Source organism: Bombina bombina, chromosome 6, assembly GCF_027579735.1.
Source record: "Bombina bombina isolate aBomBom1 chromosome 6, aBomBom1.pri, whole genome shotgun sequence".
In the NCBI taxonomy this organism is placed as follows: domain Eukaryota; kingdom Metazoa; phylum Chordata; class Amphibia; order Anura; family Bombinatoridae; genus Bombina; species Bombina bombina.
Genome location: NC_069504.1, coordinates 1,095,615,056 through 1,095,627,768, shown reverse-complemented (window position 1 = coordinate 1,095,627,768; position 12,713 = coordinate 1,095,615,056).

Genomic DNA, 12,713 nt, shown 5'->3' with positions numbered 1-12,713 from the left:
GGATGCAGCCTAGAGCTGCTGTTTGAGTTCATTACTTGACTTACTGTTTTGCATATAATAATAGTTTTCTAGGACTATACTTTGTTTTGATAATTGGTAACAAAACAAAAACGGTTAAATCTGATTCTGTTACACAGAACTAAATAAAGAATTATACTAGCGATGCACCAAAATTTGGGCTGCCGAAAATGTGCAATTCCAATTTCAGCCCAAAGAGGACCAAAATGGCTAAAAATGTACAGCCCTCCCCTGTTCTATTGAGTTACATGTCTATCCTTAGCATAAGGTGAGCAGCACAGCACTGGCATGTTAGACAGAGCACACACATAAGTACCATTACATGATGATATTTGAAACCAGCAGAGAAGGAAACCAAAGTTCTGAATAGTGAATACAAATATCAAAGGAGGATAAGTAACATGTTTATAAAGACTTGATATTATCAGACACAGCCCTAAGCACACACAGTGAATATCTTTAAGCCTTATATACAGTGCTCATACATCAGCCTCTTGTGCATAGACATTCTATTCGCCTGAGGCAAATATGCATGCACACTTTATAAGCATAAGCCCCAAGCTCGCACACAGTTGGTACAAATTAGCACCCACCAGACAGTGTATACAAAAAAGCACAGTAACTTTCTATAACCACCTTGCACTTAAGGTTGTAGCTAAGTCCGGTGGTCCTGGTGATAGGTGGCAGGCAGACTCCATTTGGGGCTCCGGACATATAATCTGACAGGTCAGTGTGAGACCCGAACCAGGAACTAGGCGGAGATACAATGAGAGACGATCAGGTGCAGCCACGCTCTTCGCACGGATAACTACACGCAAAAAACAGAATTTATGTTTACCTGATAAATTACTTTCTCCAACGGTGTGTCCGGTCCACGGCGTCATCCTTACTTGTGGGATATTCTCTTCCCCAACAGGAAATGGCAAAGAGCCCAGCAAAGCTGGTCACATGATCCCTCCTAGGCTCCGCCTACCCCAGTCATTCGACCGACGTTAAGGAGGAATATTTGCATAGGAGAAACCATATGGTACCGTGGTGACTGTAGTTAAAGAAAATAAATTATCAGACCTGATTAAAAAAACCAGGGCGGGCCGTGGACCGGACACACCGTTGGAGAAAGTAATTTATCAGGTAAACATAAATTCTGTTTTCTCCAACATAGGTGTGTCCGGTCCACGGCGTCATCCTTACTTGTGGGAACCAATACCAAAGCTTTAGGACACGGATGAAGGGAGGGAGCAAATCAGGTCACCTAAATGGAAGGCACCACGGCTTGCAAAACCTTTCTCCCAAAAATAGCCTCAGAAGAAGCAAAAGTATCAAACTTGTAAAATTTTGGTAAAAGTGTGCAGTGAAGACCAAGTCGCTGCCCTACATATCTGATCAACAGAAGCCTCGTTCTTGAAGGCCCATGTGGAAGCCACAGCCCTAGTGGAATGAGCTGTGATTCTTTCGGGAGGCTGCCGTCCGGCAGTCTCGTAAGCCAATCTGATGATGCTTTTAATCCAAAAAGAGAGAGAGGTAGAAGTTGCTTTTTGACCTCTCCTTTTACCAGAATAAACAACAAACAAGGAAGATGTTTGTCTAAAATCCTTTGTAGCATCTAAATAGAATTTTAGAGCGCGAACAACATCCAAATTGTGCGACAAACGTTCCTTCTTTGAAACTGGTTTCGGACACAGAGAAGGTACGATAATCTCCTGGTTAATGTTTTTGTTAGAAACAACTTTTGGAAGAAAACCAGGTTTAGTACGTAAAACCACCTTATCTGCATGGAACACCAGATAAGGAGGAGAACACTGCAGAGCAGATAATTCTGAAACTCTTCTAGCAGAAGAAATTGCAACTAAAAACAAAACTTTCCAAGATAATAACTTAATATCAACGGAATGCAAGGGTTCAAACGGAACCCCCTGAAGAACTGAAAGAACTAAATTGAGACTCCAAGGAGGAGTCAAAGGTTTGTAAACAGGCTTAATTCTAACCAGAGCCTGAACAAAGGCTTGAACATCTGGCACAGCAGCCAGTTTTTTGTGAAGTAACACCGACAAGGCAGAAATCTGTCCCTTCAGGGAACTTGCAGATAATCCTTTTTCCAATCCTTCTTGAAGGAAGGATAGAATCCTAGGAATCTTAACCTTGTCCCAAGAGAATCCTTTAGATTCACACCAACAGATATATTTTTTCCAAATTTTGTGGTAAATCTTTCTAGTTACAGGCTTTCTGGCCTGAACAAGAGTATCAATAACAGAATCTGAGAACCCTCGCTTCGATAAAATCAAGCGTTCAATCTCCAAGCAGTCAGCTGGAGTGAAACCAGATTCGGATGTTCGAACGGACCCTGAACAAGAAGGTCTCGTCTCAAAGGTAGCTTCCAAGGTGGAGCCGATGACATATTCACCAGATCTGCATACCAAGTCCTGCGTGGCCACGCAGGAGCTATCAAGATCACCGACGCCCTCTCCTGATTGATCCTGGCTACCAGCCTGGGGATGAGAGGAAACGGCGGGAACACATAAGCTAGCTTGAAGGTCCAAGGTGCTACTAGTGCATCCACTAGAGCCGCCTTGGGATCCCTGGATCTGGACCCGTAGCAAGGAACTTTGAAGTTCTGACGAGAGGCCATCAGATCCATGTCTGGAATGCCCCACAGCTGAGTGACTTGGGCAAAGATTTCCGGATGAAGTTCCCACTCCCCCGGATGCAATGTCTGACGACTCAGAAAATCCGCTTCCCAATTTTCCACTCCTGGGATGTGGATAGCAGACAGGTGGCAGGAGTGAGACTCCGCCCATAGAATGATTTTGGTCACTTCTTCCATCGCTAGGGAACTCCTTGTTCCCCCCTGATGGTTGATGTACGCAACAGTTGTCATGTTGTCTGATTGAAACCGTATGAACTTGGCCCTCGCTAGCTGAGGCCAAGCCTTGAGAGCATTGAATATCGCTCTCAGTTCCAGAATATTTATCGGTAGAAGAGATTCTTCCCGAGACCAAAGACCCTGAGCTTTCAGGGATCCCCAGACCGCGCCCCAGCCCATCAGACTGGCGTCGGTCGTGACAATGACCCACTCTGGTCTGCGGAATGTCATCCCTTGTGACAGGTTGTCCAGGGACAGCCACCAACGGAGTGAGTCCCTGGTCCTCTGATTTACTTGTATCTTCGGAGACAAGTCTGTATAGTCCCCATTCCACTGACTGAGCATGCACAGTTGTAATGGTCTTAGATGAATGCGCGCAAAAGGAACTATGTCCATTGCCGCTACCATCAACCCGATCACTTCCATGCACTGAGCTATGGAAGGAAGAGGAACGGAATGAAGTATCCGACAAGAGTCTAGAAGCTTTGTTTTTCTGGCCTCTGTCAGAAAAATCCTCATTTCTAAGGAGTCTATTATTGTTCCCAAGAAGGGAACCCTTGTTGACGGGGATAGAGAACTCTTTTCCACGTTCACTTTCCACCCGTGAGATCTGAGAAAGGCCAGGACAATGTCCGTGTGAGCCTTTGCTTGAGGAAGGGACGACGCTTGAATCAGAATGTCGTCCAAGTAAGGTACTACAGCAATGCCCCTTGGTCTTAGCACAGCTAGAAGGGACCCTAGTACCTTTGTGAAAATCCTTGGAGCAGTGGCTAATCCGAAAGGAAGCGCCACGAACTGGTAATGTTTGTCCAGGAATGCGAACCTTAGGAACCGATGATGTTCCTTGTGGATAGGAATATGTAGATACGCGTCCTTTAAATCCACCGTGGTCATGAATTGACCTTCCTGGATGGAAGGAAGAATAGTTCGAATGGTTTCCATCTTGAACGATGGAACCTTGAGAAACTTGTTTAAGATCTTGAGATCTAAGATTGGTCTGAACGTTCCCTCTTTTTTGGGAACTATGAACAGATTGGAGTAGAACCCCATCCCTTGTTCTCTTAATGGAACAGGATGAATCACTCCCATTTTTAACAGGTCTTCTACACAATGTAAGAATGCCTGTCTTTTTATGTGGTCTGAAGACAACTGAGACCTGTGGAACCTCCCCCTTGGGGGAAGTCCCTTGAATTCCAGAAGATAACCTTGGTAGACTATTTCTAGCGCCCAAGGATCCAGAACATCTCTTGCCCAAGCCTGAGCGAAGAGAGAGAGTCTGCCCCCCACCAGATCCGGTCCCGGATCGGGGGCCAACATTTCATGCTGTCTTGGTAGCAGTGGCAGGTTTCTTGGCCTGCTTTCCCTTGTTCCAGCCTTGCATTGGTCTCCAAGCTGGCTTGGCTTGAGAAGTATTACCCTCTTGCTTAGAGGACGTAGCACCTTGGGCTGGTCCGTTTCTACGAAAGGGACGAAAATTAGGTTTATTTTTTGCCTTGAAAGGCCGATCCTGAGGAAGGGCGTGGCCCTTACCCCCAGTGATATCAGAGATAATCTCTTTCAAGTCAGGGCCAAACAGCGTTTTCCCCTTGAAAGGAATGTTAAGTAGCTTGTTCTTGGAAGACGCATCAGCCGACCAAGATTTCAACCAAAGCGCTCTGCGCGCCACAATAGCAAACCCAGAATTCTTAGCCGCTAACCTAGCCAATTGCAAAGTGGCGTCTAGGGTGAAAGAATTAGCCAATTTGAGAGCATTGATTCTGTCCATAATCTCCTCCAAAGGAGGAGAATCACTATCGACCGCTCTTATCAGATCATCGAACCAGAAACATGCGGCTGTAGCGACAGGGACAATGCATGAAATTGGTTGTAGAAGGTAACCTTGCTGAACAAACATCTTTTTAAGCAAACCTTCTAATTTTTTATCCATAGGATCTTTGAAAGCACAACTATCCTCTATGGGTATAGTGGTGCGTTTGTTTAAAGTGGAAACCGCTCCCTCGACCTTGGGGACTGTCTGCCATAAGTCCTTTCTGGGGTCGACCATAGGAAACAATTTTTTAAATATGGGGGGAGGGACGAAAGGAATACCGGGCCTTTCCCATTCTTTATTAACAATGTCCGCCACCCGCTTGGGTATAGGAAAAGCTTCTGGGAGCCCCGGCACCTCTAGGAACTTGTCCATTTTACAAAGTTTCTCTGGGATGACCAACTTGTCACAATCATCCAGAGTGGATAATACCTCCTTAAGCAGAATGCGGAGATGTTCCAACTTAAATTTAAATGCAATCACATCAGGTTCAGCCTGTTGAGAAATGTTCCCTGAATCAGTAATTTCTCCCTCAGACAAAACCTCCCTGGCCCCATCAGACTGGGTTAGGGGCCCTTCAGAAATATTATTATCAGCGTCGTCATGCTCTTCAGTATCTAAAACAGAGCAGCCGCGCTTACGCTGATAAGTGTTCATTTTGGCTAAAATGTTTTTGACAGAATTATCCATTACAGCCGTTAATTGTTGCATAGTAAGGAGTATTGGCGCGCTAGATGTACTAGGGGCCTCCTGAGTGGGCAAGACTCGTGTAGACGAAGGAGGGAATGATGCAGTACCATGCTTACTCCCCTCACTTGAGGAATCATCTTGGGCATCATTATCATTATCACATAAATCACATTTATTTAAATGAATAGGAATTCTGGCTTCCCCACATTCAGAACACAGTCTATCTGGTAGTTCAGACATGTTAAACAGGCATAAACTTGATAACAAAGTACAAAAAACGTTTTGAAATAAAACCGTTACTGTCACTTTAAATTTTAAACTGAACACACTTTATTACTGCAATTGCGAAAAAACATGAAGGAATTGTTCAAAATTCACCAAATTTTCACCACAGTGTCTTAAAGCCTTAAAAGTATTGCACACCAAATTTGGAAGCTTTAACCCTTAAAATAACGGAACCGGAGCCGTTTTGAACTTTAACCCCTTTACAGTCCCTGGTATCTGCTTTGCTGAGACCCAACCAAGCCCAAAGGGGAATACGATACCAAATGACGCCTTCAGAAAGTCTTTTCTAAGTATCAGAGCTCCTCTCACATGCGACTGCATGCCATGCCTCTCAAAAACAAGTGCGCCACACCGGCGCGAAAATGAGGCTCTGCTTATGCTTTGGGAAAGCCCCTAAAGAATAAGGTGTCTAAAACAGTGCCTGCCGATATTATTATATCAAAATACCCAGATAAAATGATTCCTCAAGGCTAAATATGTGTTAATAATGAATCGATTTAGCCCAGAAAAAGTCTACAGTTTTAATAAGCCCTTGTGAAGCCCTTATTTACGATCGTAATAAACATGGCTTACCGGATCCCATAGGGAAAATGACAGCTTCCAGCATTACATCGTCTTGTTAGAATGTGTCATACCTCAAGCAGCAAGAGACTGCACACTGTTCCCCCAACTGAAGTTAATTGCTCTCAACAGTCCTGTGTGGAACAGCCATGGATTTTAGTGACGGTTGCTAAAATCATTTTCCTCATACAAACAGAAATCTTCATCTCTTTTCTGTTTCTGAGTAAATAGTACATACCAGCACTATTTCAAAATAACAAACTCTTGATTGAATAATAAAAACTACAGTTAAACACTAAAAAACTCTAAGCCATCTCCGTGGAGATGTTGCCTGTACAACGGCAAAGAGAATGACTGGGGTAGGCGGAGCCTAGGAGGGATCATGTGACCAGCTTTGCTGGGCTCTTTGCCATTTCCTGTTGGGGAAGAGAATATCCCACAAGTAAGGATGACGCCGTGGACCGGACACACCTATGTTGGAGAAACAAAACGCATGTCCAGCTCGTATTGTTGTCTGGCTATAACCACGCTCTCCCTTATAGAGCTCCAGTTTCACTGCAGATCACGCCCTACTGTACAAGTGACCATGTCCATTTGTTGGAGCTTTCCCGCCTACAAGCTCTCTCAGCTACACACACACACACACACTGTAGTTAAAAAAGAAAAAAACAATTTTGGTTTCGTTTCGGTTTTCGGCCAGGATCATCCTGAATTTTCGGTATCGGTTTCGGTCCAGAGTTTTCATTTCGGTGCATCCCTAGTTTGTGGGAAGGGGAGTGATACTTAACAGCTTGGCAGTGGTGCTCTTTGCCTCCTCCTGCTGGCCAGGAGTGGTATTCCAAACAGTAATTGAGGACATTGTGTACTTATCATATCTTAGGAAAGAAAGAATGTTAGTTATGCATAGTAAAACTACTTTGCAGTCTACCGTCATTATTTATTTACCCACCTTTTCATGTAATTTAGCTTTGAAACTGTCTTTTATAACTAGTTACTGAAACACTGGTTTTTACCGCCCTCTGGTATTTGGAGTCAGTCAGGAAAGGGTCTAACGCTCACTTTCCAGCCGCAACTTTTCCATACCGCAGATCCCCCTACGCCATTTGCGTATCCTATCTTTTCAATGGGATCTTCCTAATGCCGGTATTTAGAGTCTTGGCTGAAGTGAGCGTTAGAAATCTAACGACAAAACTCCAGCCGCAGAAAAAAGTCAGTAGTTAAGAGCTTTCTGGGCTAACGCCGGTTTATAAAGCTCTTAACTACTGTGCTCTAAAGTACACTAACACCCATAAACTACCTATGTACCCCTAAACCGAGGTCCCCCCACATCGCAGCCACTCTATTAAAAATTTTTAACCCCTAATCTGCCGACCGCACGCCGCTGCCAACTACGTTATCCCTATGAACTCCTAATCTGCTGCCCCTAACACCGCCGACCCCTATATTATATGTATTAACCCCTAATCTGCCCCCCTCAACGTCGCCTCCACCTGCCTACACTTATTAACTCCTAATCTGCCGACCGGACCGCGCCGCTATTATAATAAAGTTATTAACCCCTAATCCGCCTCACTCCCGCCTCAATAATCCTATAATAAATAGTATTAACCCCTAATCTGCCCTCCCTAACATCGCCGACACCTAACTTCAAGCATTAACCCCTAATCTGCCGACTGGAGCTCACCGCTACTATAATACATTTTTTAACCCCTAAAGCTAATTCTAACCCTAACCCTAACACCCCCTAACTTAAATATAATTTAAATCTAACGAAATAAATTAACTACTATTAAATAAATTATTCCTATTTAAAGCTAAATACTTACCTGTAAAATAAACCCTAATATAGCTACAATATAAATTATAATTATATTGTAGCTATTTTAGGATTTATATTTATTTAAAAGGTAACTTTGTAATTATTTTAACCAGGTACAATAGTTATTAAATAGTTAATAACTATTTAATAGTTACCTAGTTAAAATAATTACAAAATTACCTGTAAATAAATCCTAACCTAAGTTACAATTAAACCTAACACTACACTATCAATAAATAAATTAAATACCTACAATTACCTACAATTAAACCTAACACTACACTATCAATAAATTAATTAAATACAATACCTACAAATAAATACATTTAAATAAACTAACTAAAGTACAAAAACTAAAAAAGAACTAAGTTACAAAAAATAAAAAAATATTTACAAACATTAGAAAAATATTACAACAATTTTAAACTAATTACACCTACTCTAAGCCCCCTAATAAAATAACAAAGACCCCCAAAATAAATAAAAAAAAATGCCCTACCCTATTCTAAATTAAAAAAGTTCAAAGCTCTTTTACCTTACCAGCCCTTAAAAGGGCCCTTTGTGGGGCATGCCCCAAAGAATTCAGCTATTTTGCCTGTAAAAGAAAAATACAACCCCCCCAACATTAAAGCCCACCACCCACATACCCCTAATCTAACCCAAACCCCCCTTAAATAAACCTAACACTACCCCCCTGAAGATCATCCTACCTTGTCTTCACCACACCGGGTATCACACCGATCCGTCCTGGCTCCGAAGTCTCAAAGTCGGAACAGCCAATAGAATGTGAGCTCAATCTGATTGGCTGATTGGATCAGCCAATCAGATTGAACTTCATTCTGATTGGCTGATTCCATCAGCCAATCAGAATTTTCCTACCTTAATTCCGATTGGCTGATAGAATCCTATCAGCCAATCGGAATTCGAGGGACGCCATCTTGGATGACGTCCCTTAAAGGAACCTTCATTCTTCAGTTGGACGTCGGAAGAAGAAGATTGATCGGCGCTGGAGGTCTTCACGATGGAGCAGTTCGTCATCGGATGAAGATAGAAGATGCCGCTTGGATCAAGATGGTTGCCGGTCCGGATCTCCTCTTCTTCCCGGATAGGATGAAGACTTTGGAGCCTCTTCTGGACCTCTTCAGCCGCCGCTTAATAGAAGATTTCAGCCGGATTATGGATCGCCAGCCCCCGCTTGGGCTTGGATGAAGATTTCGGAGCCTGGAGCGATTGGTGAACCTGGCATGGTGAAGATAAGGTAGGAAGATCTTCAGGGGCTTAGTGTTAGGTTTATTTAAGGGGAGTTTGGGTTAGATTAGGGGTATGTGGGTTGTAATGTTGGGGGGGGTATTGTATGTTTTTTTTTACAGGCAAAAGAGCTGAATTATTTGGGGCATGCCCCGCAAATGGCCCTTTTCAGGGCTGGTAAGGTAAAAGAGCTTTGAACCTTTTTAATTTAGAATACGGTAGGGCATTTTATTATTTTGGGGGTCTTTGTTATTTTATTAGGGGGCTTAGAGTAGGTGTAATTAGTTTAAAATTGTAATATTTTTCTAATGTTTGTAAAAAAAAAATATTTTGTAATTTAGTTCTTTTTTATTTTTTCTACTTTAGTTAGTTTATTTAATTGTAGTTATTTGTAGTTATTGTATTTAATTAATTTATTGATAGTGTAGTGTTAGGTTTAATTGTAGATAATTGTAGGTATTTTATTTAATTAATTTATTGATAGTGTAGTGTTAGGTTTAATTGTAACTTAGGTTAGGATTTATTTTACAGGTAATTTTGTAATTATTTTAACTAGGTAACTATTAAATAGTTATTAACTATTTAATAGCTATTGTACCTGGTTAAAATAAATACAAATTTGCCTGTAAAATAAATATTAATCCTAAAATAGCTACAATATGATTATAATTTATATTGTAGCTATATTAGGGTTTATTTTACAGGTAAGTATTTATTTTTAAATAGGATTAATTTATTTAATAAGAGTTAATTTATTTTGTTAGATAAAAATTATATTTAACTGAGGGGGGTGTTAGGGTTAGAGTTAGACTTAGCTTTAGGGGTTAAAAAATTTATTAGAATAGCGGTGAGCTCCGGTCGGCAGATTAGGGGTTAATGTTTGAAGTTAGGTGTCGGCGATGTTAGGGAGGGCAGATTAGGGGTTAATACTATTTATTATAGGGTTATTGAGGCGGGAGTGAGGCGGATTAGGGGTTAATACATTTATTATAGTAGCGGTGCGGTTCGGTCGGCAGATTAGGGGTTAATTATTGTAGGTAGGTGGAGGCGACGTTGTGGGGGGCAGATTAGGGGTTAATAAATATAATATAGGGGTCGGCGGTGTTAGGGGCAGCAGATTAGGGGTACATAGGTATAATGTAGGTAGCGGCGGTGTACGGAGCGGCAGATTAGGGGTTAAAAAAATATGCAGGTGTCAGCGATAGCGGGGGCGGCAGATTAGGGGTTAAAAAGTGTAAGGTTAGGGGTGTTTAGACTCGGGGTACATGTTAGCGTGTTAAGTGCAGACTTAGGAAGTGTTTCCCCATAGGAAACAATGTAGCTGCGTTAGGAGCTGAACGCTGCTTTTTTGCAGGTGTTAGGTTTTTTTTCAGCTCAAACTGTCCCATTGTTTCCTATGGGGAAACCGTGCACGAGCACGTTTTTGAAGCTGGCCGCGTCCGTAAGCACCGCTGGTATCGAGAGTTGCAGTGGCGTTAAATATGCTCTACGCTCCCTTTTTGGAGCCTAACGCAGCCCTTCTGTGAACTCTAAATACCAGCGGTATTTAAAAGGTGCGGGAGAAAAAAAGCACGCGTAGCTAACGCACCCCTTTGGCTGCAGAACTCTAAATCTAGCCGAATGTTAATTTGTTTTAAAAATCTTTACATTTGGCTGATCTAATATTTTAAAGCAAGAAAAAAGACAAGGGGCTTAGTGTCCTTTTAACACTCAAATACCATCAAGCAATTGCACATTGGCAGCAAGAGACGAAGATAGAAAATCGAATACACTTAACATATAGGTAGGGATAGGTGAATGTGTTTATATTCAAATTCAAATGTTAGAACGAATGTTATTGTAGAAATTTGATTTTCATCATCGAATGTTGATAAGAACGAATGTTCTTAAAAACTCTATAAATCGAATGCTCTTTACAGTTTTCAAATGAACTATTCAGAAGTTCAATAGGTCATGTGGTAGGGAATTCAGTAAATTGATACATAATTGATACACATATATGGATTTGAATGTTTCTTTTTAGAATATTGCATAATTTGAATATTAAATTTTTTCTTTCATGATTCGGATAGAGCATGCAATTTTAAGCAACTTTCTAATGTACTCCTTTTATAAATTTTTCTTCTTTCTCTTGGTATCTTTATTTGAAAAAGTAGGAATATAAGCAAAGGAGCTGGCCCATTTTTAGTTTCAGCACCCTAGCTAGTGCTTGTGATTGGTGGCTACATTTAGCAAACCAGTAAGCAAGTGCGACCCAGGTTCTCAACCAAAAATGGGCCGGCTCTTAAGCTTACATTCCTGCTTTTTAAATAAAGATACCAAGAGAACGAAGAAAATTGATAATAGGAGTAAATTAGAAAGTTGCTTAAAATTGCTGCTCTATCTGAATCATGAAAGAAATTGGGTTTACGGATTTAAATAAAGCATTAGAAATACAGGACTATTATAAATATATAAATTAGAATGTTTTGAATCCAAATATTGCATAATTCGAATATTACATTTAAGGAAAGCATTAGAAGACTTAAATTATGCTTACCTGATCATTTTCTTTTCTTCTGCACGGGGAGAGTCCACAGCTGCATTCGTTACTTTTGGGAAATACAGAACCTGGCCACCAGGAGGAGGCAAAGGCACCCCAGCCAAAGGCTTAAATACCTCCCCCACTTCCCTCATCCCCCAGTCATTCTGCCAAGGGAACAAGGAACAGTAGGAGAAATATCAGGGTGAAAAAAAGGTGCCAGAAGAATGAATAGAAAAAGAATTTAAGGCCGCCCACAGAAAAAAACAAACAGGGGGGGAGCTGTGGACTTTCCCCATACAGTAGAAAAGAAAATTATCAGGTAAGCATAATTTAAGTTTTTCTTCTTAAAAACAGGGGGGGGGCCACAGCTGCATTCATTACTTTTGGGAAATCAATACCCAAGCTAGAGGACACTGAATGAAAACGGGCAGGAACAAAAAGGCTGCCCATTCTGATGTTAGAGATCACTCTAAACTCTGGACTCCACTAAGCACAAAAGCCCCAAAAGTCCCACTCTCTAAAAGCACACAAATAAAAACCTCTCCATGAACAATGGCAAGGGAAACAACAAACTCCCACACCAATTTCCCCCTAATGGAAAGAAGAGAAGAATCCGATAAGCCCCTAGCATAACTCAAAAAAGAAAGCGGCTACCAGGCTGCAAGAGGACAAAGTCCCGTAGAAAATACTCTACCGACGGAGGAGAGCAAAGAAAGGAAACATTCAAGATCACCTCCTACATGGATCCAAAAGGAACCAATGTAAAACATTAACCGGAACCGAAATCCCAGAAGGAGAAAAGGACAAAAGTTAGAACAAGACTACCGTGCCATAGACAACTAACTAGCAAAGAGAAACTGAACACCCGTAGGTCATAAAAAATCCCCGGGAGCAGAACAGG